This window comes from Podarcis vaucheri, assembly GCF_965113315.1.
Source record: "Podarcis vaucheri genome assembly, chromosome: 3".
Classification (NCBI taxonomy): domain Eukaryota; kingdom Metazoa; phylum Chordata; class Lepidosauria; order Squamata; family Lacertidae; genus Podarcis; species Podarcis vaucheri.
The window spans coordinates 81,304,651-81,331,552 of NC_138761.1; the positions used below are offsets into that span (position 1 = coordinate 81,304,651).

Below are 26,902 nucleotides of genomic sequence, written 5' to 3' on the forward strand. Positions count from 1 at the left end.
TCAGTCCCTCTCCGCCAGTTTTGTTGGTAGTCCTTTTTGTCGGTCATCGAGTCTCGAAAGAGTTCCTTCACAATCAATCCAATCAGTCCATAGTCTCTTCCCATATTTAGAAACAACTGCTGAGGAATTTCCACAAGGCCTGAATCTTGATGATAATCAAAATCAAAGTCTATGTGGAGGCCCCAATTGTACTTCTTTATTTCAAGTTCCTGAATTCCATAAACTCCCGGGGCCTCCACTTTCGTCTTCTGTATCTTTCGTAGGCTTAAAATGGATTTAATCCAATAGTCTCCTTGCTTGTGTTCTCCAGATGTCGGCTTCTGGTTAGTATTTTCCCACTTAATTTGTTCTCTTTCTTGTTTTGTCTTCTCCTCTTCTTTGTTTATTATTTCGAATTCAGCTGTGGGTTCTTTCTCACTCAAGTCCTCATTACATTCAGCAGAACTACTTGTTTCAGAATTCAAGGTCGTCAGTTGTTTACTCATAGCTGTAGTCTGCTGCTGTAAGGTTCCCACCAGTGAAAACATCCTTTCGATTTCTCTCAGTATCTTTCCACCCACAGCCATTGTAATTCCACAGAGTTCCCCCTAGAGGGAATCTGGTTACTTAATGTTCTTTTCTCCAACAATCCTCTGTCCTGTTATTGTTTCTTTGTTTCCAACAATTTTGATTCAATTGTAACTCCTTTTAATCCGGAGAGATCTTAAATAGCAATTTTTCCACTGTTAACAGTCCATTTGACAGCTTTGACAGCTGTCAAATTCTGCTCCTCTATACAGGCTCCAAAGCAGGTCGCTCCCGGGCCCGGGAGGGAGGGTTGTTTACAACAAAACAAAGTCTCTTCCAACACTCCACTCTCCTGCTCAAATTTGCCTTTCCAAATCTTGGAAGTTACTGTCTTTTTGAAACTCACCCTTTTCAGGGTAGGCACTCCAGCTTAGCTCTTGTATCGTTGCTCTGGATCGTCTGCAAGGGGGGGTGGGGACTTCCTTTTAGCACACCCCCCGGTCGTCTCAAATTCAGAAGGTAAAATTTTTAAAGTTCAGTTCCAGACTACTCACGGGTTCTTTTTTTCAGTCCAAATTTCAAGGAAGGAAGTCAGCGCTCTCCAGTTATGGCTCGCGGCTTCGCTCAGCGGCGGTAGCGATCGACTCTCAGTGCCGCGCCGTCCCCCGTATCCCCTCCGTAGCCTTTAAAAAGGCTCTTCGCGAATCAGGGGGGCGCTTAAGGCACCCGCCGAGTCTTCAGTCCGCAGGCTTCCGCGCCTGCGGTTTTTAAGGGTCCCCGTGTCGCCGGCACGGCAAAGACCCATCCACCGCTGAGCCGATTCCCTCCGGAGCTCAGAGGGAATCCGCCATTTCCAGATCGCGCCAACCCGGAAGTCCAGAATCTCTTCATCAATTTCTAAGCCAAGCTCTTGAGAAACATAGACATGGTTAGGTTCTACAGATTTCAGTGAGCTTTAAGCCACTGTGGGCTTAAGTGACAGATTTCAATGGCTCTCAACCATTTTTAAAAAAATTGCATCCAGTATCTTCTTATCCTCCCATCCTTGTCCACCATGCAGCCAAATAGGCTATTATATCTCATGGGTCCTTTCCTTTCGTGTTGTGCTTGTTAAGTTTCTAAACACTAAATCTCTTGTCAAATAAATCAATTTGACAAGTTTGATGAAATGGACACCAGTGGTGGCTTCAGACTAAGGAATGCCTGCTCAAATGCCTGCTCCGCCACAAAACTCTCTTGATATATTTTAGCCAGTTAACTCACTGTCGGCTTAACTTCCCTCACTAAGTTGTACTGAGGATGCAATAAAGAGACCATATATACTGTCCAGAGCTGGTTTAATACTTTTTTTCTGCTTAGGGAGAATATCCAAGGCTGGTTAAGTAATTTTTAGCACCAGAGGCAGAAAATCTTCCAAGCACTTCTCTGTATCACTGGTGGTAAATATGCAATAATACATTTAAATAACATTTAGTGCCCTTTCATGACACACAAAAAATATGGTCATATCCATACCATATGTGGAACATATTGCTCCCACCAGAGAATCTTGGGAACTATAGTTTGCTCCACACAGAGCTGTATTTCCCAAGATTCTTTGGGGGAAGGCATGTGCTTTAAATGTATTGTGTGGATATGACCCAGCTGATTAAGGTGGCCAGTCACCTAACTCTGACTCATGGTAGGGCCAGCCCTGAGAGAAAAACAGAAGAAAAATGTAATAACACAAATATTTTTTGAGACCTTAAGGTATCACAAATCCCCACAGCCTCAAACATTGTTGGGAACTACCTCTTCAAGTTGAGGCTGGCTTGCTCAGCTTCAGCTATGCAGGCTTGGTAAGCATGGGTCTCTTTTATAATCACCACACTGGCTTCCTGTTTTCCCACACATTTATAAAGTACAATATCATAACCACATCGGAAAATGCAATTTGTGGGTTAAAAACTGTCAAGTCTGCTCTAGATAAACAGACATTGTTATTCTCTATGGGATTTTTTGAGGAAAAGTTAAAAGGAACAATAATACCATTCAATTCTGAGGAGGGGGGACCCCAGAAGTAAAGAGTCCAGATGACAAAGAAATCAAACCATACATTCCCTCATAGGAAATAGCTCAAGACTAGTTTACTTTATGCTCTTTTGTTTTCAGTGACATGCCATGCAAGAGAATGGGAGCATCTGGCTAAGGGCAGATGGCTAAACTGTCAGATAATGACATTTCACAAAATTTCAGCAATCTAAGTGCAATATGGTTCCAATTGCAAAAGTAAACAATGGCACCGAAGTTACATCCCCTGCAAAAGACGATTGATTATAATTATTGCAGAAGAAGATTTCTTCCCTTGCAACTCAAATGTGACAGGAAGATTGAGGAGCTCTCTCACTGAAGGAATTCTGTGGCTGAGTGTTTGGCACTGCTCGGAGATCTGTTCCTGCCATGATAATCAAGGATATTCAAGTCCGTCATTAAGAAAGTTCCTTCTCTGTAAATCTTTCATTGTAAATTGCAATCTACCTTGCATTTCCCACAGCATCAGCCCCCATGGTTGCTAAGAGAAAGTGCCAGCCCAGTCCTGGGAATGTGAACGGACTTGGAATCTAAACAAATTTATTCATCTGCCAACTTCAAAGAAAGGGAAACCAGTTTTGCTTGAAAATGGCTAGACTAATTCAATGGAACAATTATATCCTTGCTGTGAAATGCATCCCAGAGAAGGGGGGGGGACTGGGAGCACTGAACGGTCACTAGATAAATCTAAATAAAAACTATCTGTGGCAAAGAGTCCTTGTCAGGATAATGGGAGAGATTTCTGGAGACAAAAGATACTGTTTTGGAGCAAACCAGCACTAGATGATTCCCTCACTCTCCTCTTTACCGTAAAAATGGCCACTCGCTATGTTGCAGTGCTGCCCTACACAATGTGAGGGATTTGGTGTTTTGCTATTGTTTTCTTCTGAAGGAAAGAAGAAGGAGAATTGACCAAGAAGGCTTGACTCATTATGGGGAAAGCAATTGTGTGAGTTACACACACACACACAGAGAGAGAGAGAGAGAGAGAGTATTCTGACACTGCAATTTCTTGAATTGAATATTTTTTTTTGGGGGGGGGACATTAGGTATGGATTTAGACATCACATTTCTTGTGACTTGTGACCTCCCCTTCATCACTTCTTTAGCATTTTTGTTGTGTTATATTTTATGAGGCGGCTATATAGAAATACTCTCTACTAGATGCTTCACTAAATAAAATAAAATAAACCAAAGTTTTTCACAATATACAAGGAGTTAACAGAAGTAAAAAACAGTGATGTTAACTGTTCTTCCAATGATTCATGCTGCTGCTATTACCTCCAATTTTTGAATATCTGAGTCTACTGGAATATTCCACCTCTCTCAATCTTACTGTATGTCTGTTTCTTTTCTCTGTTTGTATCCATCTTCTTAAACCTACACAGTACATTTGTCCTGGTGTTTAGCACTGCCACTTCAGAAAGGAAAGGGTGACAGGTTTAACTTACAGCTGGTATTTTGGTACTTCATACCCAAGTCCAGTTTAAATGTTCTGAGCCTCTTCTGCTTTCTGCCATTATTCATGGGAAACAGCACCTTACTCCATAAAGGCTCCATTGATTTTAATGGCACTCCTTCAGTAAGAATGTTGGAATCCTGGACCACATAATAGTTATAGGCTACACAGTTTTGCGGTAATGGCAAGGGTGACTTGAGTAATGGTGGTCTGGACATGTTCAAAAGGTGCTTGTTCACATAAGGTGATATTGAGTTATTGATTACACAGGTTCTGCTGAACAGACTGTGGTCAAGGCTAATATCAGAAAATGCCTCTGAGCTGAGGACTAGCTGTTGAACTGTGTATTGTGCAATTAGACTAGGAGCCTCTGTACCTCTATATCAAAAACTGATCCTGATGGTGTAAAATGTCTCTTCTTGCTGCCCTGATCTGATTTCTGCAGCGGCTGGAGCATGCTCCACATGTGTAAGGAGACCATAGGATGTTTAAATAGAAATCTTCTTCCCAATAAGATTTTCCTGTTCCATGTTCTCCAGAAGTGTCATGCTAATTGAAAATATAAAGTCACTAAAATTTGTATCATTCATTCAATAAGCCTGGAATTAAGAACTATGAGAAACTCTGAAACATGTCTGTAATGCGCAAATATTTTTCCTATGCAAGCAACGCAGGGTGGAGTTTTGCAGCCTCATGGGCATTAGCCATAATCAAAAGCTGAATCCTTTTATCATTCCAGAAGGCAATAGGCACCAGCAGGAGTGTGGAGGGTGGAGTACTGCACTTGGACTTTGGTCCATGTCCAAACAGGAAGTCCATCCAGTCATGAAGCTTGCTGATCAATCATGGGGCACAGAAACCCTCTCGACCTAACCTACTTCACAGGATTGTTGAGATGACAGAATGAAATAATCCCACTTTTGTCATGTCATGCTATTTGGAGCAAGGATAAGCTAAATATATAATCATTGGTGGGGGGGGGGATCCTGGAATTTTTTTGAGCCTACCAATCCCTTGAGTCCACAAGGGATTTGCCGTAACCAACACAATAACCAAAGACCCCCCTTTTTATCCTATATCAAAACAAGAGTGTCAACTGCTTCAGCTAATACCTAGTAAATGCATGAGTTGACCTCTCCTCCTTCCAGAGGGGAGGAGTTGTGAGCCAGCTCCTGGTCAGCAGGGGGTGGTATTCGGCCCCCTGCGCCAGCCTTCTCCCAGCTGCTGCACCAAGCCCTTCAGCCAGCCAATAGGGATAACTTGGGGGCGGGGTTTAGCTGCTTTTAATCAGCCGCACCGGCGCTGAGGCCCCATTCGGCTTCCTGTTTTATGGCCTTATTTAGCCCATTAACCTAAAATACATGAAACCTTGTGTCTTATTTATCTCTATGTGGGTGGCGGGTCCTCAACTCACAACAAAACTGAATAGTACATCATGCAGCTTATAGCTGTCTGTGATTTACAGCAGTTGAAAGATGCCTCAAAGGTATTGTAGAGGGATTTATTTATTTTTAATGATGGTGTAATTTTAAGATGAGTGATCATTTTTGCCATGAGAAAGGATATAATCAGATCTCATTCTCCGGGCTCTTCTCAAACTATCTGCAGCCCCTCAGAGTTTTCTTCTCAGTACACTGGATTGCCTAATTGCCTTGTGCTCCAATCGCATTACGGCATTTTCCCCAACGCACAACTTATTGACTATTGTTGCAAGCGAGTTGCTAGTTTGGATAGACTAAAAGGTTAGACTTTTAAAAGAAGGCAAACACTACTTTGTATCCCAGTGGGGGGAAACATTATCATTTTGGTATGTTCCATTTAAAGAAATTGCAGAATAGACTGTTTGAAGAACTAAATTAGCAGAGCCGTTAGCAAATTTAAGGTCCGGTAGATATACACTGAAAATTTCAGTCCCCTTCTAATAACACGCTTAAACATCTACATGTAAGTCCAACAGTTTGTCTTTCTTTTGTTCTGCTTAGTATTCTGTACATTTTGTGTGGCAAACTAGTCACAGTACCTTGCAATGTCTGGATTAAATTCAGCTTGTTCACCTGATACATCCTAAAACTGCCTCCAGGTACCAGTTCAAAGGTTCCACAGTCACCTTGGGGAAAGGAGGTGGAAATGAGAGGTAGAATTTTGTGTCATCCACATATGGTGGCACTTTAGCACAAACTCTCAGTGACTTCTCCCAGAAGTTTCAGGTAGAGGTTAAAAAGCTTGGGGGAGAAAAGAGAGCCATAGGAAATAGAGCCAAGGTTATGGGATGGAACAAAAGGTCCACCACCTTCTGGTCAGGCAGCCCAGAAAGATACCATGGTATTGAAAGCCACTGAGAGGTCCAGGATAACCAGTATGGTTGTACTCCTTCCAGTATACAACTGGGTTAATGATGTTCAAAAGCAATTAGATTGCTGGCTCTAGTCACCCCCTTATTCAAAGCAAAGACCCAGGACTTGTCTGAAATGGCAGCTATACCAGCAGGAAAATTTCCTAGCAATGCCAGAAAGCCACCTGGATTCATCAGTCTTCAGAGCAAACCAGCAAAACCCAGTCAATCAATAACAGTAAACCTATTCTTACTTTTCAAATTATCAAGGCTGGTGTTCAGCTCCTTTTCTAATCATGGATAAAAACGACACCTCATCAAAGCACCCACACATGCTCGATTTGGCTGAACATGCTTGCTGGCCTCACCACAATCAGGTTGCTATCATCATGATATACTGTAAGCTCCCTTCGGACCTTTTGAGAATCTCAGGGATGGAACAGGCACACCTGGTGCATTCAGGGAAAGTTGGGATAGGCTTGGCATGTGTGCACCAGTCTAAGCCCCCATGCATTCTTATGAGGAGCTGACGGTGTATTTCCTTTCATCATAACTAAGAAAGGATATGTCCTTTCATGAGAACAAATGGAGTTTTAATAAACTGCATTTGTGTTTTGAATAAACAGTGCTGAACTAACATGAAAGGAATACCTCCTGCACTGATTTTTTAAAATAAAAAACCCACAACTTTGCTCTCATATCACTTTCACCCCCTACAGTGTTTGGTGGAAACTGTGTCCATTAGACTTGGGAAGTCACAAATATGTATTTATGTGTATATGTGCGTGTGAGATAATACACCGATGGTGAATGGAGCAGCCTTTGCAGAAAAACACTGCTGATAAGATAAACAGCTTCTGATGTACTTAATTACAATATTTCATACTCATTTAGCCATCTCCACATCACAGTGCTAACAAAGTGGGTTTCAAACAGGAAATACGGCTCCTTCCCTCAAGCCCAGAGGGCTAATTATAAAATAGCAACCTACTTTTTTTTGTAGTAAGTGTATTTTTTTTCCAGCAGAATTTATTGAGCTCATTACCAAGCTGCTTATGAAGTGATTTGAAATGAGGCAACATTAAAGCATTTTGAAAATTCCTTGTACTTAGTCATCTTGACACTTTGTTTGAACTCGGAGCATTAATATGAAATAACTGCCGCAGCCCCGTATTTTTGACTCTATTGTTTGACAGCACATTTAAAAGTTAAAAGATGATACGATAACATTTTAGGTTTGGTGTATTATTATTATTTTTAATAAAAAAAATCAGTGCAGTAATTTGTAGGAATGTCGCTGGCATTCATAACTGCAAAAAGACCAAACGGGCATAACTATGAGAAACAAGACAGGTACAATTCTTGTCAGTTTCGAGCAACATGGCTGTGTTAATAAGATGGTAAAAGTGCTGCTGGCACAAATCTTTATTTTTTGTTAAAGGCAAGATAGAAAATTGAAAGATGTACTTCAAAGCTCCTAGAGAGTTCCATACACTGTACCTTATTAGCCTGGTTGTACCTTCTATAATCACATTATTCAATATGCATCACCAGAGCTGACCTATTTGGGGTCATCAGGAGGCCAACATGAATATATTTGATGTGAAGTCTGAGACAGATTCAAAGTAAAAAAAAAAAAATCTATACAGAACAACTGTAAAATCCATGGAACTTTGTAATGCACTAAAGAAAAATGTGCAAGTTCTATTTCTGTTTTCACTGGGCTTCTGTCTTCCTTTTTTGAGCTAATAATTGGGGGCAATGAAAACCATCCCCTTTTGCAAAAGGGTAAACACAGTCACTTATCCATGCAAGGTGGAACTTGAATTAGAAAGGGTGAAGCGGCTGATTTAGACATAAGATTTTCAAGAAATGGCAAATCATTTCCCCCCATTCATTGTTGTGTTTTTACTGCATACTGTAATGTGGCTCTGGAGCCAAGTGAGGATTCCCAGGTAAGATCCTCCCTCTATTGTGTGGGCAGGTAATCCCTCCCCTACCTGGCCTGGTCTCCTTGGCAACACTTCCCCCAGGTGGGATTGGACAACTGACAGAGGTAGGCAGAGACCTCCAGGTATCCCACCTGAGGGAAGGCAAACCAAGCCTATGCTGTTGGAGCCGCTCCAGATCTAGGGGCTGCACGCTTCCACGCAAAGGACGCCCCCCATTTTAAGCAGGGAGCGGTCATTGTTGTGTTTTTACTGCATACTGTAATGTGGTTTTGTGTTGTTTAGCACAAAAGATTATGGGTGAAAATGTTTTACTTGTCAATAAAATAAAGAGTTTTGATTTTTTAAAATGAAGATGGGTAGAAGAGTGCACATTTTTAAGAGAACTTACTTGTGCATAAAAAAGAAGAAGCTGGTATGGAGATGTGCTTGTTTCCCCTAAAAATAGATGCCTGTGTAATTCTTTCATAGCAAAAGGGCAACAAGGAACACCAGTAATAGCTTGATGTGAGAGGTGATTTCCCTCTTAAGAAGAATCCCTGCCCTTGACGGGTGCATTCCATTGAGACTGTGGAATATTCTGGTGGAATCAGATGATCCCTATAACAACCCATTTGTGTTCTGATGATTTTATCAATGATGAACTTTTATTACACTGATGACTACCATCTGCATGAAATGAAAAGTTAATCACTGGGAGAACCACGCATCAGGCAAGTGTCAGGAAAATAAGTGTACTGCCTGATTATAATAATTATGTGAACAGCATGGTTATGTGAATGTTCACCTTTCTGGATTCTGGTACCTATTTTTAAATCAAGGTCACTCTCAAATTCCATGCCACATAAGCTATTGCCTGAGCAGGTTGGTCCTCTGTATATCATACTAAAATGTTTTTTTAGAATATCCTCATGTCCCTCCTGAAAAAAGAAGCATAATGTGCTTCTTGAACATCCCACATGATTTCTGTTGGTTGTCTCACTATACCATCGGGGGGTGGGGGGAGGGTGGCTGCTCAGCTTTGAGGGTCACCTTTGCAGGGTTTATAGGATTAGGTATAGGTGTGGTGTTGGAGGCAGCTGCTGCTCCCTACAAGAACTTCTGCATGTGTGTACAAAGTTGCGGGCCACACTGACTGCTTTGTGTTTTTTAAATGAAAAGCAGCACAATAATATTTTAAATACATACATACATACATACATACATACATACATACATAATGTCACAAAAGAGCACAAGATATAATAAAAATACAATGAATGCAAACACACACTAAATAAAAAGACTATCTAAAAATAATCAAAAGTGACAAAGCAAAGACATTAACTATTATTAAAAAGACCAGTTAAAAACAGATTAGAAAGATCCTTATTTAAGGAAAGGACTCATTTTTAGAGCTCATTTGGTTTTACTGTCCTTTCAGTGTTGTTAGTGTGCTGTTGAATGAGAATCGGACACTGATTGGTTTTGAGCAGTAAAGTTGTGCTTTTCAGGGTGGGACCACAGATTTGGACCGTCACAAACCAACTGGCCTGGCGTTTCGTTCTTTAAGCTCCAAGGACAAAGTGCTAGTAATGACAACAATTGCTGTAGCAGCATGTTTCACTTTCAGGTGGTCCTCACTAAAACTTGCTTCAGAATCATCAGAGCTGAGCAAAAGAATCCTGAAGGAATTTTAAAAGGCAACACATAATGTTCTCACTCAAAATCAGCAGATCTTTTCCTAGCTAAACATTCGGGGGGGACACCCCACAATTTCCCCCCAGCCACTTCAGAAAAATGACTTGGGAGAATAACTCTCAAGCTGTTTTTTGCTGATAAGTAGAGGCACAAGGAGAAAGCTGTAGCTGTTTTTGCCAGGAATTCTGGCCTACCAACCCAAATCAGTATATTACACTTAAGGGTGTGTGTAATAAGCCTGTTCATAACGGTACTCTGATTCACGCATGAGGACATATTTCACACATTCCTGGAAGCTATGAAGAACAGCACAATAATTTACTGAGTAATTTTACAGGTATTTGATATAAGTAGGCATAATAAACATTTACCCAGCTGCAATCCTATGGCCATTTACCTGGCAGCAAGCAGTATAAAATGCATTAGGACTTACTTCTGAATATATATATATATATATGCAGTACTTTTTTCTGAAGAGACGCAAGGGTTGGCATACCCCTAAACATTTTGTGAATCTTTGTACTTTTGTCCATTTACTGCCTTTATTTTTCCCAATTTGAACTATAAAATGGTGATTTTATTCAATCAAAATGAGAGTACCCCTAAACATTTTTTTAGAAAAAAAGCACTGGATATATGCATGGCTCACATGCTTAAATGGGGGGGGGGGACTCCAAAATCGCTGCAGGTGTTTTGGATTATTTTAAAAATGGTATAATGTATTTACGTTTCTTAATGTGTTGTAAGTCACTTGGAGACTAAGAAATCTAATAAATAATGTAGGCACAATGGTTATGACGATGATGATGATACAGAGATTCATCAATCTGTGCTGGCAGCTGTGACCACCTAAATAAAATATCAGGGATTACTGTAGTGTGCTTTTCTAGAAACTTACAGATGGTAATTACTATTATAGTCTGTTCTGGGTGTCTCCAACACCAAAGATTTGCCTTACTTTACAGAAAGAGATTCACTTGTTCTGTATACTCTGATATAACACTCTTTAGGGTCACGTGATATTTGATTTGGAGGGCAGGCAAAACAGCTATAGGAACTGAGAAGGCGGAGGCTAACAGAATTTCAGCAAGATTAGTAAAATTTCTTCAAGCAAACCTTTGCTTGTTTTCAGCCTTGATGTTTCTAAAACTTGACACCAAAGTGATCATCAGAGGAAGGGAGAAAGTCCCATCAAACTCATTGAGACATTATTCTGAGTAGAGATGTACATAGGATTTGATCTTATTTTAAGTATTTAATATATTTCTGGGCTGCTTTTCTAAAGCAACCAAAGCAGCTTACGTGAAGCAAAAATATAATTGGGTTGCTAAATGCAAATAAAACAAATAATCCAGGACTCATTTCCCTCTTGAGAAGCTTAGTTAAGGTACCTGAGGTTTGGAAGCAACTTTGAGACAGTTGAACTGCTTAGCTATAATCCCACAGATACCACCAGAAAACATCAATGCAAGTATGTTAGGGATACAACAAATTAGTGGCCGGGGGGGGGGAGTGTCTGGCTCTATGATCAGAAGGTTTGGGAAAATAGCAGAAGTGGTGCTCACATGCCAGATGTTGGTCACTGTAACAACAGGCTAGTGGACTAGATGAACATTCTTAGTTGGATCACATCTAACTGTAGCCAATGGTATTTTCCTAGAAAAAGTGGTGACAGAACTCACCATGAACACCTCGCTTAGAATGGCAATGACACCCACCTGAGAGGTGCTAGATCAAAGTTTCTGTTGAGTTCCCCCTGCATCTAAGATGCTTACTCAGTAAACATAAACTAATTTGCTTCTTAAGAAAGATCACCTTGTGTAGGTCGCCTATAAACTGTATGCATTCTGTTCAGTTATCCACCATTCTTTTGGACTTCTGCACATGCAGTTCATGTCTTTTCTGTACATTGATTATATCACAGCACAAAATTCAGCCAGTACAGATGGCAACCATTCCCTCTTGGAAGTGAATGAAACACCTCTATATGGGAAGGAGATCTCTGGATACATATCTCAGCACACATTTCTCAAGGTCAACATGTAAGTGTTCTTAGCACTGGATTATTGTAAATAGCCATGCACTTTCATTTTCATTCATAAGAGTATGAAAAGTGTTTTATCACTACATTGACTATACACAGTGAACAAATCTAAAGTTCTGGACAGAATGTTTAAAAGTAGCTCGCATATCAGCCTCTGAATGTAGCCATCACTAATGCACTAAAAGGAACTTTGGCACATAAAAAGAACACACTGCCTAGTCTATAATGTATACATTAATGTATACCACATCAATGGATTTTTGCAATCCTTTCTTTATCATTTTTGATATTCAGCTGATTACCCTTCTGTTGGATCTGCCAGCATTTCCATTATAAAAGCCATTTTTCAACACTGCTGCCTTTTCAATACTGGAACCATTTCGCTCTGGTGTAAGGGCAGGGGCTAGCCTGCTTACTTTGGATGAAGAGTGCATCTCATTGCCAACCAGGGTGTAGCAGGAATGTGTCAAGTGAATTAATAAATAAATAAATATTGGCAGTGTGTTCACTACATTGCTATAACATATCAATCAAAAATATTATAACATGGCAAAAATAAACCACCACATGGCAAAAATAAGCCACCACCACCCCAATTTTTTACTCCCCTGAAAACAAAATGCTTCAGGACTTTCCCCACCTCCCCCAAGCAAGTTTGTGTGTATCATGTATGCATCAAAAACCTTCTATAACACCAAAACTGAACACACACACACACACACACATATATTAATTATAATTATATAATTATAATTAATGGACACGGGTGGTGCTGTGGGTTAAACCACAGAGCCTAGGACTTGCCAATCAGAAGGTCAGCGGTTCGAATCCCCGCGACGGGGTGAGCTCCCGTTGCTCGGTCCCTGCTCCTGCCAACCTAACAGTTCGAAAGCACATCAAAGTGCAAGTAGATAAATAGGTACCGCTCTGGCGGGAAGGTAAACGGCGTTTCTGTGCGCTGCTCTGGTTTGCCAGAAGCGGCTTAGTCATGCTGGCCACATGACCCGGAAGCTGTACGCCGGCTCCCTCGGCCAATAAAGCGATATGAGCACCGCAACCCCAGAGTCGGTCACAACTGGACCTAATGGTCAGGGGTCCCTTGACCTTTACCTTTACTTATAATTATATAATTTGTGTGTGTGTGTGTGTGTGTGTGTGTGTGTGTTCAGTTTTGGTGTTATAGTACAAACATAATTATAATTATGTTGACTATTAGAATGAGAAACATCTCTCCTTTTCAATGAAAGGCTAGTGTGTAGCCATCAAGTAAAAATGTTTTGTATATTCTCCTATCGCATCTAAACTGCAAATAGCAGAAATACAACAGACATAATGAGTCTGTAATGCAATCATTTTAGACAGAACATTGAATGTACTAAGATGAGATTGGCCCTTACACCCTGGTGGCTGGTAATTTTCCACAGGCAACCATTTAGGCAGGAAGAAGCCCTCAGAAGGAATCACACAGGTCTACACAAAGGTTGCTAAAACCAGTAGGCTCTAAGCCTACTGACATAGAGATAAAACGCCTGGGAAATATTTCACCTATTTAATTTCTTTGGATTAGGCTGCAGTTAAAGGTGTAGGAGGAGAGCCAGCAAGACAGTGGTAACCGTAGTTGTTCCTCTTCAATATGCAGGTTACATATGGAAAAGCTGAATACTTTTGATGTCATGTATACTACAAAATAAAGATTGCATGGTACAGAGAAGGCTAATTTTGTATTTTCAGGAAGTGAACCACCCTGAGAATGTTGTAAATCACCCTGAGATCTATAGGTATAAGTTAGGATACAAATAATAATAATAAGTTCTGTGGGGGACATCAGGCCAGGAGCCAAATGCAACCCCTCAGTCCTCTCACTAGCTGACCCTCAGAACTCTCCACAGGCCACACCCCTTTTCCCCAGGCCACATCCCTCACTGGCCAGCTGGGATGTGTCCTTGATAATGCATCTTGCTAGTCTGGGTAGCAGTCACAGAAGCATGTGTGGGTGTATGGAGGAACTAGCCTACTGTATGAAGGTAAAATTCACATTCATTGCTCTGCTCACTCTTGCCTCTGGCCACAGCCCTCAGGCTGAAAGTACCTGTCATATAGGGAAAGTTGTTTGTAACACTTTGGAATACTGTTTGTAATACTTTTTTTGGTAAGGTTTTTGTTTTTTTGGACCAAGAACTGTGCTGGATGACTTTGAGACTGTGAAATCAGGTGGATATCTAACTTCCAATCCACACATTAGCTAAAAGAGGTACAGATCTGAACCACTCCTATATGGTATCTTTAGATACAGGCATGGACAGTGTTGTATGGGGTGTTATTATTATGCTGTACAGAGTTGTGGGTACATTTAATAGTTGGGAATATAGAATTCTTCTTAGTGTCATCAGTATGTTCAAAGCTCTAGTTTTGAGGCTCTGGCTGTGTCCATAAACATGACAGGGGAACTTTTGAACCCTTTTTTCTTTTACAAATATATTATAAAGACAAGACAGCTCTATTTCTTTCTACCAAGGAAGACATGCTTTATCCCATTTGTTGATACTCCAGCTTCATAGAAATATCTTATATCAAAGCTTCAATACACTAGAGATCAATGTACTAAATTTTGGTCCTCTCCTCCTCCAATTTATTTATAAATTCCATTGATTTCATTACACCTTACAATCAACTTTTATTTTTGAGTAACTAGTGTCAGTAACATTTCAGTAACATCAGCTCAAGGGAAGAAGAAAAGGGAAACTGATCCAGGCTTAGATTTCTAAAAAACGATAAACTCACATTTCCACCACAGGGGGTGATAATAGATGTTCTTTGACGCCTGGAAGTGCTGAAAGGCATCAGATCCAGAATGGTAACTCTACAATAGCTTTGCCAAAGATAGAGTAGTCAGCAATCACAAATTTATACTTGCCAGTAGCTTATACATGTAGGAGAAAGAAAAAAGTTGTTTATAATTAGTAAGACCAGCATATTATTAAAGTTAGTTCTAAATTAGGGCTCAGAAACCCTTTTTACCCTGAGGGTTACATTCTGCTCTGGGCCGGGGTCTCCAGAACTTGAATCAAATATTGGGAGACCCAGGTAAGCCCTGCCCCACATAATCATCCACAAGACACAGCACACACCATTTTAAATGTGTTTGTGGGAGGGGGTCTATTGCTTTGTTTTTGTTTTATTATGTATTTTGTCTTAACTTTTTGCAAAGCTGCGCTGTGATCTTTGGCTGAAGTGTGGTATGCAAATTTTATGAAATAATAATAATAACGCACTCAGTTGCCATACTTAAAACCAAACTGCACAAAGTGCCCAAACCAAGATCTGAAAGCCAGGTGCCAGGGGCAACCAGTGAGGGTGGGAGAGGCTGCTACTTTCCTTCCCTGCTTTTGAGGGCATCTGCTTGGCCACAGTTGGAAGCAAACTGCTTGACAAGATGGATTCTTGGTTTGATTCAGCAGGGCTCCTCTCCTTACAAATGTTTTTCCTTAATGAGCCAATAATTCCGATAGCTTCTGAACTTCCTTCCATTGCACTGAACCCAGGCTGAACCCTCTCAACGGGTACACAGCCTGTTTAATTGTATTTATACCTGTTTCAGCTTCTTATTTTCTGGCTGAAGAACAGTTATGTGGAAACCTCCAAGCATAGTGCTCAGATAATTAGTTTTTCTATGCTTCAATCTGCTATGGCATGTACCGGCGCTCACACTGCATGAGAGATCATTAACCCAACTTACTCACCATTTAAAACTGGATGTGATAGAGAGGCACTGCCTCAGGCAACCAGAGGCAAGAGGGATAGGGCTCCTGAACATTTAATGGTTGGCAGAGAAAAGGGGGATTTATTGCAGGTGCAGCACACTGAAGCACCGTGTATACCCTGTAAAAATTAGTTTAACAAGAAACCACAGCTGGACAGAAAATTAATCTCTTTATCCCAAGCAAAGTTGACTCCATCATTACCTGGAATATAGATAATATATTCACTAACGGCAATAATTTGACTCCATCATACTGCCTTTGAGTTCTCAGAAGCCATTATTACTACACAGCCTCAGAAGAGCATGTCCGCTTTTTTTATGTGAGAAGCAGTGTGGCTAATGGTTTTATTTAGTATTGTTTATAGCATATTGGCCTTTGAAACAAATCCAGCTTGGCCCCAAAGCTTACTGAGTGACCTTAGGCTGGTCACAACTTCTCAACCTATCCTGCCTATCTTGGCCTATTTTGTAAGTGTAAAAGGGGGTGAAAACTATGTATGTTGCCTCCCTTTGTTTGGAGAAATGGTGGAATAAAAATGAAATAAGCATACAATGGAGCATGCTCAGATTTTTGTAGCTCTCTTTGGCCCTCCAGGTGTTCCTGAGCCACAATTCCCATATTTCTTTGCCATTGGTCCTGCTTGCTGGGGCAGATGGGAGGTGAGGTTCAACAGAACCTGGAAGGCCAAAGGTTCTCCTCACTTGCCTTAGAAGGTTGGCAAAACATGAACATGGTGCTCAGGTCACAAAAGGTTAGCCACCCCTGAGCTAACTTAATCTAAGTACTTCTCTGTATAAGTGTTTTGGATCTCTGGTGAGTTAAGACAGTTTTGTTTTCTCCTTAGCAGCAAATTACTGCACTTCAAATCAAGGAATGATTTTTAAAACATAAAAGTCAACTAGTTATAGAGACTTAAATACATTATGGGAATCACCAACTCAAGGTCTCTCTATCCCTTATGACTATAAAAGCCATGAAATTAAAGAGAAACAACTATTTGGTTTGTAAAGAACAAAAGAATACACCATTAGAGCATTTTTCTTTATGTCTTAAAAAGTTTTATAAATTGCCCACAGAGGCCTGTAAACCAAGGTTATTCTGTGTATTTCACTCTTTTAATGATCAGGTTCAAGTCTGCTACACAAACCCTATTAATTGACTATAGAGAATTCCCTTATCAGTAAACTTAAGAAACGACCTGTTTCCTTCCAAACCAAAGGAAAATGAACAGAAGGAATGAGGTAAGGAAGCTAATAAGCTGTAACTTTCCAAATGATAATTTCCAAACAAAATGTAGCTATTTATATGAGTGAATATGATCAGCAGATTGTCTCTTTTTCAAAACAAAAACTAGGATGCTGCTGGAACCCGAAATGAATAAAAAGTTGTGACCTTTCAGTTATAAAACTGAACACAGGTTGCAGAGAAGAATTGACACAGGATACAAGAGAATATTATACTTTTTGCACACCTCCATCCTTTGTAACCTGAGTTTTAATCAGCATTTTTAAAACTCATTAAAACTAGGGTGTCCTGGGAACTGATAGATATATCCAGGCCTGATGCCAATTGTCATCCTGCTAAGGCATTGGCTGATAGTCACAGGGGCTCAGAGGGGTCTCTCATCAGCCAGGTTCAGCCATACTACCACACCCTGCCCTCCCCAAAGGGCTCCTGGACAGCAATGTTAGCTTGTGCCACTTCTGAATAGAAGCAAAACTTGGTTCCTATCCACAGTACTCAAAATGCAATGCCCTGCCCTTGTTGTTGGCATCCGTCTGCTTCGAAAGACAATGGCAAATGCCTATGAGGGTGAAGTCAAACCGCTGGGTTAGCAGCACCAAAGTGATCTGCTCAGGACACAAGCCCAGGCAGTGTGTATGGAGATTCTGGGCTGCCTCAGCCTCACTGGTGTGGCCCAAAGGAAAGCAGAGCAATATGTTTGGCACCAGCTTGGCTGCAGGAGTTGCCAGAAGGAGGTGTGCAAGGTACCATCCAACCGTCTTAGGGACTCCACTACAGATTTGTGTAGGGTTTATTCCTTAGCCTTTTCTTCTCCAGAAGATACCCCCCCCAAGGCAGTAGAGGATTAGGATCATAGTTTTCCTTCTAGATGGGCTACCTTCCCAGGTTGATGAGCCGCATCTGCCCCTCACTTCCCTCTATAGCACATGAAGAAACTTCCTTCTTGACCGTTGAACCCGCTGTTGGTATTGTCTGCTCAATCTGCTTGAACCAATCTTCGCATGAAAGGGAAGTCCCTAACACACTGAGGGTTTGAGACCCATCAGCTACCCTCACATGGTTTAGCTGGTCAGTCAAAGCCATTCCCAGTGAGTCCAACTCTCCAACTCTATGATTCTTAATGCTCGCTTGCCTCTTTTTAAAAAATATTGAGTAGCTGGGTTCCCCCACTTTTTAAAAAAACTGCTTGGTGCTTAGCAGGAGAGGTACTATGCAGAAGAAACTACAAGAAGAAGAAACTGTGGAAGAAGCTACACGAAACTGCAAAGGAAGAAGGGCCTTGGTTCTTCATGAGTGGCCCATTGTGCTGTAGTGCTCTGATGCCTAGTACTTTTCATTAAAGTACAGGAATAAGAGACAAGCCTGACTGGCCCTAGACATTTTGCTGTCTGAAGCAAAGAACAACACTGAACCTCTCCCACACCAGTTCCATGTACAGAAACTGACTGGTCAGGGAATTAAATCATACTTCAACACTGGGGAAAGGTCAGCATCTGCCCCTGCCCCTGATATGAATGAGGCGAGAGCAAGCTTTGTGGCACACATAGCTTTGATTTCCATAGAATGGGAATGTTTTGACTGAGGAGGAATGGCTGCGAGAAAGGTTGTTGCTGCAACCCTCCAAGTATCTGCTACTTGAGGCAATAGTATAGTTTGTCAAATGGTAGAGCTGGCCCAGCAGAAGAGCTTAAATCATACGTTGATAACCTAGTTTGGGATTGTTCATTTGGCTTCACAGAATGTTTCCTTGTCCTTTTGACTCACTTTGTTATAATACAAGTTGTAGCTTAATTGTACTTTTCACAAATTACATTGATTTTTTTCCTCATCCTTCTACTACCTTAGTTTGTACACAGATAATATGGCATTCCCCACCCCATCATCCTTCTTTGCATTTTATGGCTTCGTGCTTACAGAGTCAGAAAGAGCTTTTTCTCCTCCCCCTCTCCCCAATCACACACGCAATCTTTCAAATCCAAAAGAGGAGAGATTTTCAACTGTAATAGAGCAACCACAGACTGAACAGAAGCTTTCAGTGATAAACTCATATACACAAACTCCAGGTTTCCATTCTTTCCTCAGAGGCTATCAGGAAAATTTAATCAGCCCTTTCTCTTCTCGTCAATCATAGAAACCATTTCTGTACTTGAATACTCTGCATTGAAATTTTGTCCTCCCTATCACTATAGACACTTGATATCTGTGTGCAGCCATTGCTGAACAATGTGAAGTGTTTTATTTTTAGAGAGAGCTGCACACTTGCGATCATACAGTAACACCAGTTTTTCAGAGGTCACGAGGAAAAGAGCATACTTACGATGAGGTGGGAGAAAATGAATAGCAGAGAGTACCATCTGATTTTCAGACACTCCCTGTCAACTCTGCATCCATGCAAAAAGCTCTCCCATCAGATTTCTATCTATATCAAGCTGAGTGCAGTGTTTTCTTACATATACTAAATTATGTAGTGCCTTTAAACAAAGCATGTACAAGAGCAGAATATAAATAAGACTGAAAGGGGCTGCAAGAAGCTTTTCAGAAAGGCATGGGGATCCAGCAATCATGATCACATACTCAAACTATTAACAAATGATTTTCGCATGAGGGCTGAGGTGAAACAACACTTGGGTTTTTGTAAACCTTTTGGGGGTGGTTTTAAGAAGTCCTCTATTTATGAGTGCCATCATCCCAATGAAAATACCCAGTGAAGATACTTCTTGTAAAAATGCCCACATATTTGTTGAAAATTCTCCCTAGGTGCCCACAGTGATGCCCCAGACCTACTGAGTGAAAACCTATCATCATGCAGTCATCCAACTCTCTTGATGATCCCTGATTGGGTGGAATCATCAAGTGACAAACGCAGGAGGAAGGAAACAGCAGCCAAGACGAAGAAAAAAGGTGCCATAGACAATACACCTAGGGAAGATAATGGCCTCCAGCAGAATAAAAACAGGATTCCTTAAATATGAGTATTCACACTGTCTTTTTCAGGGGGGAAATGTGCCATGTCAAAACAATGAGTTTTGAATATTTTATCAAAAGTGTAAAGCAGGCATGTCCAACAAGTAGATCATGATCTATCGGTAGATCACTGGACGTCTGTGATAAATCACTGGCAGATCACTGGCTCCCCCCAAAGAAGCTCAACAAGATTGGCTCCCCTACAGAAAGCTCAACAACTTTGACCTGAACCCCCCCAAAAGTGGTAGATCACTGCCAGTGTTTAACTCTGTGAGTAATCACAGTCTCTTGGGAGTTGGCCACCACTGGTGTAAAGTATACAAATGTACATCTAGTTCAAGACAGAACTGGCTATGGCCACTAAGTGGCAACATGTGCACTTTCTCTTTAATCTGATACCACCACCCAGTGTAATGGGACACTGAGCTGTGAGGTTTCTCCCTTCTATTCCTCTCCTGGTCCTTCACTGACTCTCCTCACATGCTGTGACAAGCAGGAATAGAGGCATGCGACATAACAAGCTGGAAAGGGACAAGCCCAAAAGGCAAATGGGTGGATTAAACCATGTTGCCAATTCCTAATGAGCCAGGTCATGTAAAGGTACATAATCACTCTAAGCAGCCTGGGTGCCCTCTACATGTTTTGAACTGCAGCTCCCATAATAATTGCCGATTGGCCATTCTGGCTGCAGCTTAAGGGTGCAGTAGACCTATAGATGTGGAGAGCACCACATTGAAGAAGATTGATCTACTGGTTCTATCCTGGCAACCTTAGAGATGGTGCTAGTCCATGATCATTTTTAGATCATAATGGATGTCTGATCATATAAAGTCATATAAAAAGTCGTTCCCCAGAAGTAGGCACTGCACTTAAAGAGATCCCATGAAAGTTTCTGTAGGGCAGGGGTGTTTCAAAAACGTTCTTGTGTGCTAATGAAACAGAGACTTGATCTGCTACATTGATTATGTGGCTATTATAAAAATGTGATCAATTTACTCTCTCAGACTGCTTACAAACAAAGGCTAATTGCTTTCTGTGAAATGTAATGGCATCTTTGATGAGACGTTTAGTTAAAATCAGCTTTTCTCTTTTCCTTGGGGCAGAATTTTTTCCTCCTCTCCTCTCCAATGTAGGTTATTTTCTCTTGGATTTCATGTGTAACAATGATAGTCATTGGCAAAAAGAACTTGTAGTGAAATATTTAAAAGAAAACTTGCTGATACCTAAAAAGATCCATGAATCAGTCTTTCATAGCTCATATTGGATTACATGTGCTCAAGAGAGCAAAATTCTCAACTCCTGGTCATTCTTGGGCATTTCTGCTTATGTAACTAGAATAATGCATGGAATAGAAAATGAATTTTTCTAGTGGGATTGGGGGGAGCGAGAGAAAGAGAGAGAGGTCAAGAAAAGTTGGAGCATGTTTTTCTGGCATGTGTACTTGTTCTTGGGTCTCAAAAGTGTTTTCAAAACTGTTTCGACGGGTAAGAAGACCAAAAAATTTATTAGAGGGCTTGAGTAAGCTTTACAGGCATTTGAGTGAAAAAGTCTTGCACTGCCTTGCAAATTTCCATTGGGAAGTTTTCAGTTGTAATTCACAGAACCCTTAATCTGTAGCAAAGTCATTAGAATGGGGCCAGGCTTTTGGAATCAGCAGCAGATTTTGTCAGGAAGGTGAGAAAGATCTATATGGAGTTGGTACGCAGCTGAGCGGTAACACAAGAACATAAGACCATCCTAATAGATCAGGCCAATGACTCATCAAGCCAGGCATCCTGTTCTCACAGTGGCCAACCAGAAGCTTGTGGGAAATCCACAAGCAGGACCCGGGCACAAGAGCACACTCCCCTCCCATGGTTTCCAGCAATAGGTGTTTTCAGAAGCCTTGCTCTCCATGAATTTGCCCAGTCCTTTTGTAAATCCATCCCCATTGGTTGCTCTCACTGCCTCCTGTGGTAGTGAGCTCCATTGTTAGGTGTAGAAGCTCTTTGGCTCCATGGGCCAGATCATTATATGGATCAGTCTCATGGGTCAAATTTGAGCGGCGGTGAGCAGGACTTTATGGACAGGAGAGTTGTCACACCAGCCCCCAAACCTCTTGTGTGGGGTTCCCAAGCACCTGTCAGCCAGCTGGCTGTTGGATGCTTGGGAACCACAAAGCACAGGGGATGTGGCCAGCCCCACACTCTGCATTTCTGAAAGTGTCTGCTGGGAATGAGCCCACACAACCAAACTAAGCAGCATTTTACCCCTCAGTTATGATGAACCTTTTAAATGTAGTCTAGCAGATTTAAGAAAAACTAGCTAGTGGAGCAAAATAACCCATAAAAACGTAAGAATGGCCCTGCTGAATCACAGCAATGGCCCATTTAGTCCAATATCCTGTTCTTACAGTGGCTAACCAGATGCCTGTCCAGCAGTTCTCTCTCCAATATTTATTGCAATGGAGCAATAAAAAATAGCAATAATCATTGTGATGCAGCAGTAAACTCATGTGCAAAGGGCTAGTTCAATGCAACTTGTTTCCAGATGGGTGTTGGAGTTGTTGGGATCATTTCTTCAAAATAAGGCCTGCTTCAAATCCTAACATAGTTTGCTTACAAGCAGTTCCAAGAAGTCAGAGCCAACCTAGCGCTGTTACTTGTGTGGGGGTGCAATTAGTGTGCATAGTTTTTGTTAGGTAAATAGCTGCTGCATGGAATCCCAAACAATTTCTGGACTGTGGCGAGCAGAAATGGGAATGCCACTTTTTCTCCCCCTGCCACAGTCCTGGCAAAATAAATAAATAAATGACATTTCCAAAGCTGCTATTTGCATTTCAATGAGGAGAGTGATTTCAAGAGAATCAGACCCCAAATAATGGATAAGCTAAAAATAAAGGCACTTAAACATATTGTTTTGTGCATGAAAGAAAACTTTATCTCCAGAGATATGGATGTATGAGGGAAAGAGGGAGAGAGGGAGGGAGGAAGAGTGAGCTCCAGGGGTGTCTGATATTCTTCAGCAGGAGCAGTGATCCATGTAACTAATTACTCCTGAATCTTTATTGACACTGAGAGATTCATGTTAAGTTTTTCTTTGGAAGATTATTTCCTCATTCTTTTTCCACTGTGACTTCTTCCCCGTTGTTGTTTTTTTAACTGAACTTTTTCTGACATAAGAGATCATTAATGCCAGGCAATGAAGAGTGGAGATTCCAACTTTTAAAGGAGAATTAAGAGAGTATTGCCTGTATGTGACAATAGCAATTCCATCTGTTTTACTCCATCCCCAAATGTTTGCAATTAAGTGTGATGCAATTAGACTAGCTACAAGATCTTCGATTACGTTTGTTAAAAAAACGCATTGCAAAAGAAAAAAGGAATATCAGGCTGTGATCCTGAAAATGCAAATGCCCAACAGTGAACCCTTTTGTTGCATGGTAGTGCTAAGCTTGTAACTTGGGGAGAAGATGAGAAGGAAGGCACTGGTTTCAGGAACAGCTTGCTCAGGTTAGTGGAGTAGGTTGGCTCAGTTCAAGGGGTGTCCACTGTGCTGAACAATATTGCCATCAGGTGTCAGTATTGCTGGACCCACAGCCCCTGCCCAGGGGCTCACTACTGATTCCCAGAGCCTCCTCACCCTCCCGACTGTCTTCTTTGTTGTTAGTGCTTGTTGAACTGAGCGGACAAACAGTGAACTTGTGAAGGAGATGCAACAGCATCTTCCACTTTCCTTGCACTCTCCTTTTGGGTTCTGGGGAAGAGGTCAGGCAAATGGATGGCATTATGAGGACCCAGACCCATTCAGAGAGGTGAGACCATGCTGCTCAAGGATCCCTCAGAACCTGGAGTCAGCACTGGTGCCAGCAGCAACGGTGAGGCAGCAATGACAGAGGGAGTGCCCCTTCAACAGCCTCTAACCCATCTGCTTTCTCCATATCTGCTGCCATTTTTCCAGCAAACTGTACTGAATTGCAGCCAGATTAGGCCTGGCTAGAAGTCTTGGCCTGATCAGACCATCTTCCATGTGGAGCACACAAGAGGCAACCCAGCTATGGGAGGTAGGATCAGGCCATGGCTGACTGACCTTAGCAGGGCAGCACCAAAAGCATCCAGGGGCCTTTCTCTTTGGGGAACATATATGGGAGTTCCAAGGTGAGTTTTTTCATTTCTGTCCCAAGACGGGCTGTCCTTCGCTCTCTTTCAGACACAGACACCTTATCCAGCCAAGGGAGGTGGGGTAAGGCTTAACCTCTTCCATTCACATTCCAGAAGGGGCTCCAACTATTATTCATTGTACAAAGCAGATACTTAACATAGCTGGCAAGGCTATTTACTTAGCAAATAAACTGGTTTGACCATTTTAGCAGTCACTTTTTCTGCAGAATCCAGCCTTACAGTTATAAAATCATAAGATTGAAGGAGAGTCCCAAACCCCATTTCGTCTAACTTCAAATGCATTGCAATCTTCTCAGTAGACCATTCTACCCAAAGGAGGCCATATAAATCAGGAAAATGTACATGTAATCCACTTTGGTCTTTGTATTAATTGAATTGCGCTATTAGCTATATATATTAATTATCTCTGACTTTTACAGACCAAAACATATAGTTTTAGCTTGCTGTTATTAATTTAAATTAAATGTCTTTTCTTAATCTCTTATTTACAAGCCCCGCAGGAACTCTGAATTATTAAATTAGGTTCTTCAAACAAGCTTGCTTTCAAGATCAATTGAAGTTAAGGGAGAAGGTCCAATTGATACAAGCTACAGCATGTAGCCGATGAAGTCCCGATGTATGTACCTTGTTGCATCATTTTGTTTATCTGATGTTTTTCGGCTTATGGTGGAATATTAAATCTTACTCTCAATATTTCAGTGTGTGTTGGTAGTACATAAAACTGGGATTTAAAACTCTGCTTAACCTGGATGATTATAGGTGACACTCCACTCCACATTTGTAAAATGTGATATATATTTCTGCCCCTTGGAGTTCCATGAGAATAAATAAAATAAGGGTTCCAGTACAAAGATATATGCCTTGGGTGCCTTGGGGGAGCCGAAAGGGTGAATATAAATCATTCTATAAATAAAATATAAATGAATAAACTCTGCTGCTCATGCAGAGCTCCCACGTGCCCAAGGAACAACCACCCACTTCCAAGTTGAAGGTCCGCTCTACACATCTGGATATAGATCTCTGTCCCTGATATTGAAGTGAATGGCCAAGTCTTTGCACACACAGGTATTGCAAATTTACTCACATCTGCATTGATCGAATTATTTCGGATGAAGAATCACAGTTAATCAGGACTACAAACACAATCAGGTCTGGTGTCTGATAATGTCATTGGCAAGCAAACATTCCAAATTAGTTTGACCTTAGTGATTCATGGGGGAAAAGAAATATCAAAGCTGAGGGATTAATTATCCCATAACTTCTGAATGAGATACTACATGCTATAACCAAGTAAGAGTAATATGAAGGTATTGCTCCATGAATACCTCTTGCAAGTGACTATTCTCTGCTCCTGAGACTTTCTGACCTGATTTGGTGGGGAGAAGGAGGTAGTTTGTCTTGCTTTTAGACACAAGGTTTGGACTAGATGTGACAGGTTAGTGGAAGAATGCATGTTTTGTGTGTTGAGGGTTTCAGGATTAATCCCATACATCTCCAGTTAAAAGGATCACATACCCTTCACTTAGGGTGTGAGGTTCAGGCAATTTCTGTTCAGCACTAGTCTTCAACTTTAGTCAGGAAAACCAGATGAATGATAAAGCCAAGCCTGCATCAGCCTCCATGTCTACATCTCATCTTGTGTAGTGGTCGCATATACATGTTGACCAAGAAAGAATATAGAACGGTAGTAGAAATGGATGGATCCATCTCTTCCTATGTTCCATGTCAATTTTTATTCCTAAGTCGGTTCTGTCCCATTTCACACCATTCTGTTTTGTTTTTAAACACATAGACAGACCGTATTTTAACATACTTTGTCACAAATACACTTTTTGTATGTATTTTTCTATATGCATATTTTTGTGTTCTTTGAGCCAAAAGTGTAATACAAAACACTGAGAAGTCAAAAAAAATAATAATGGAAAGGTCATCATATTAGTCTGGGAAGTGCAAATCAAGTTGGTTTGCTTAAAAACAGGAATCAAATTAACTCCTAAACCATACCTAACCTACAGGAACCTGCAGTACAGATTATAGCCTGGGACCTTTTGCCAATCATGATGGGAACCACTCAAAAGCAGTTTCCTAGTAACCTGTCTGCTGATTTGTCAACATTCTGAAAGGTCACAGAAAGTTCTAACAGGATGACTCAGATCATTGATTAACATCACTATTGCAGTTTCAGTGCCACACCCATCCTGAACTATTGGGTCCAGATAGCTCATAGGAAGGCTGGGTAATGTGGTGTCCTCCAGATATGGTGGGACTCCCCATTAGCCCAGTCAGCATGGCCAATGGTCAGGGATAGAGGGAGTTCTGGTCCCGGGGTAACATTCACTACCCCTGGCTTATGGTACCTCCATCCATCTTCAGGGCTAGATACTGCAGAACTGCTGCATGCCAAACAACAACATTTCCTATACAAGGAGAGAATAACTGCTGGTGAATTTGAATCCAAGGTATGTCTGTTGGTTTGTCTTTACCAATATTCACAACACAACCTTATCGTAAGTCCTACTCAGTTAAATGGAGCTTATTTCAATAATGTATAAAAAGGATTGCAGCCATAATCAAATGCATGACTCCTAAATTACATTCATATGCATATTATCTTAAACTAATTCAGTATTTTTGGAGGAAAATAACAAGACACTGGAAATCATTATTTTAGCCAGCTAATTCTAACTTTTCTCTGGTGTCACAATCAATCAGCATTAAATATCGTATTTAG

The 26,902-nt window shown here is 41.1% G+C and overlaps 1 long non-coding RNA gene across 3 annotated transcripts in view; it reads right to left on the minus strand.

Annotated features, from left to right (window-relative positions):
- The window catches only part of LOC309529106, a 239,630-nt gene that overhangs the window by 38,983 nt on the left and 173,745 nt on the right, over positions 1 to 26,902 (minus strand). The gene's annotated exons all lie outside the window — the stretch shown is intronic.